We start from the raw sequence: 3,350 nt of genomic DNA on the forward strand, positions 1-3,350 counted from the left end.
CACTGGGCCACAGCGCTGACTTTAGCCGGATCCATTTGTATCTTTCCAGGGGCTATGACAAAGCCCAGGAAGGACACAACGTTGGCATGGAATTCACTCTTTTCTGCTTTGACATAAAGATGGTTCTCCAGCAGACGCTGGAGAACCTGCCGAACATGGCGAACATGAGTGTCTCGGTCAGGGGAGAAAATCAAAATGTCATCTAAGTAGACAAATACAAACTGATTAAGGAACTCCCTAAGAACATCGTTTATCAACGCCTGAAATACGGCCGGGGCATTGGTCAGGCCAAATGGCATCACGAGGTATTCGTAATGGCCCGAGGGGGTGTTAAAGCCGGTCTTCCACTCATCGCCCTCTCTAATACGGACGAGATGATAAGCATTGCGCAAGTCTAGTTTGGTGAAGATTCTGGCTTGTTGCAACTGTTCAAAGGCCGATGACATGAGGGGCAGGGGGTATCGATTCTTGATAGTAATGTCATTTAATGGTCCATAGTCAATGCAGGGTCTCAGGGAACCATCCTTCTTCCCCACAAAAAAGAATCCTGCTCCTGCTGGAGACGAAGAGGGACGTATGAGTCCTGCTTTTAATGAAGCCTCGATGTATTCAGTCATGGCTACTTTCTCAGGGCCGGAGATGGAATAAAGTCTCCCCTTCGGAATGGGCGCACCCGGGATAAGGTCAATGGGACAGTCATAAGGACGATGGGGTGGTAGGGAAGTGGCCTTACTCTTGCTGAACACCTCCTCAAGATCGTGATAACAACTGGGAACGGAGGTCACATCACGCAAGTTGTGTGTGTGGGTCGGAGCTGAAGCCGATACAAGGTCCCCAATGACTCCAATCTCCACTTCTTGGCCAGGAACCCTGTCTAGCCCCCCCCGCTTCCCTCCCCAGCTTATGATCCTCCCAGAGCACCAGTCAATGTGGGGGTTGTGTTTTTTGAGCCAGGGGAACCCCAAAATCAGGGGGTGTTGGGCCGAGTGGAACAGATGAAACGTCACTAGTTCGTGGTGGTCCCCGATGCGTATAGCCACAGGTTCAGTCACATGTGTTACATTAAAAATAAAGCTGCCATCCAAGGCGCTGGCTTTCAACGGCTGGTTCAAGGGAGCTGACCTAACTCCCATTTGGTTGGCAAAACCCCAGTCCATGAGGCTTTCATCAGCCCCAGAGTCAACCAGTACTCCCATTGAAACTGTGGTGTCATGGTGGCTTACCTGGATCTTCATCAGGGAGCGGGAGGAACTGCCCGATGAGGCGAAGCGGTTCGACAGGGGACTCTTCTTCCCCTGGTGGGTTGTCCTCCTCGCCGGACACCCTACCACTAGATGTCCTTGTTCCCCGCAGTAGAAACACCTGCCTTCCTGCAGGCGGCGTCGTCGTTCTTCAGCGGACAAATGAGCCTGTCCCAGCTGCATGGGCTCCTCTGGATCACGCGAAGAGACAGCTCTCCACTGGACCGGCGACGGTAGGGGGGAAACGACCCTTGAGTTTGTTGAAGGGAGACCTCGGTCCTGCATTCGTGTCTTCAAACGATGGTCTGTCCTAACAGCCAATGCGATGACTGCGTCGAGGTCCTCAGGCAAATCAAGGGGAACTAACAGGTCTTGGATGGGATCCGAGAGTCCTGAGATGAATGCATCATACAATGCCGTGGCATTCCATCCGCTATCTGCTGCTAGTGTGCGGAAGCGGATGGCATAGTCTGAGACAGAGTCCATACCTTGGCGGATAGTGTTTAGCTCCCGGGCTGTCTCTCTGCCAGATGTCGTGGGGTCAAACACCCTCCTCAATGTCTCGGTGAACCGAGCGAGTGATTGGCAGCTTGGTGAAGCTCTGGACCATTCCGTGGTTGCCCATACTTTCGCTCTCCCCGTGAGATGGGAAATCATAAATGCCACCTTGGACCTTTCTGTGGGGAAGGCTGAGGGCAATTGTTCATAGTGCATTTCACAGTTAACTATGAAGGACTTGCATTCCCTAGACTCACCGGAGAACTTCTCGGGTGGGGCAAGGCGAATTGCCTGACTGTGGGAAGCTGGAGCTGGTGGTGCGTCGGCAGCCGCCAGTACGGGCGAGGCTGATGGTGCTTGGTTCAGATGGGTGAGCATCTGATGAATCTGGTTAGATAGGAGATTCACCTGGGTCGTCATGGCGGCCTTGAAGTCCTCCTGCCCGCTTGCCAGCCCTTCCACTCCATGTTGCAGGGCGGACAATTGATCCTCCTGCTGCTTAAGGCGGTTACCTTGAGCGCCAATGGCTGCCTTTAGGTTATCCGAGTCTGCTGGGTTCATGCTGGCCAGTTCGTTCTGTCACGACCGGACGATGGACGGGAACCCAAATGCACGACTCACACAACGTGGTGCGAAAAAAGAATCAAAGTTTATTAACAAAAGGACAGGGCATGGCCGCTGGAATAAAAATCACTCGTGGGCGAGGAAAAAACCGATCTAGAGACAAAAACTGAAAGCAGGCTCAATTAAGGTGTCGACAAGAAAACGAGGCAAGACTGTGGACATACGTGGCGCTGGCACGGTGGCTTGGGACAAGACGAACTGGCACAGGACAGAGGGAGACTCAGACAATATATACACACACATAGGGGAAGTGCACAGGTGGAGACAATCAGGGGAGGGGCGACAATCACACCGACACAAGAGGAAGGGGAAAGTTGCCTGAAACAAGGGGAAGGTTCATTTTCCAAAATAAAACAGGAACTCACGAGACGGACACGAGACAACCTAACTAACATCTTTTTCTGGACATGACACTGCTGTGGTCCAACATCCACAAATGTGAGTTAAATAGTTTAAACTACTCCAATTACCATTAGAAAGAAACAAATGAAGGGATCCGATCTGAGAGACAACAGTCATTGTGTCTAACTAATTTGTTGCCAACCATAAGCAAGGAAATTGCAAAGGATGTTCACAAACATGTTGCACCCGAGGGTTCCCATGTGAGGTACAAAACAGCAGAACCAACTTCCAACGGGAATATCCTGTACTCATCACGAACAAATATAGGAACGCTTCACATCACAGTCCTGGACTCTTGGCTACGATATGCACCAACCTGTTTGAAAATACTCCAAACAACTCCAACAAGTTATAAAAAATGATATGCAAAAGTCCAGAAAATGTGCACACAGCGGTCACTTTGTAACATTTCTCAGCAAAACAATGAGCGAACGAAGAAAGCAGCACACAGAAGAGCAAGCCGAGAGGACGCTAAAGGCGCTGATATTAGCATCTCACCTGCTGGCAATCAGCACTGCTTAAGGGCCCCGGTTTCCTCTCCACTCATCACCGGATTATTTCTCCGTCTCAGTAGAAGTTAAATCC

Source organism: Gasterosteus aculeatus, chromosome 4 (assembly GCF_964276395.1).
Source record: "Gasterosteus aculeatus chromosome 4, fGasAcu3.hap1.1, whole genome shotgun sequence".
Lineage (NCBI taxonomy): Eukaryota > Metazoa > Chordata > Actinopteri > Perciformes > Gasterosteidae > Gasterosteus > Gasterosteus aculeatus.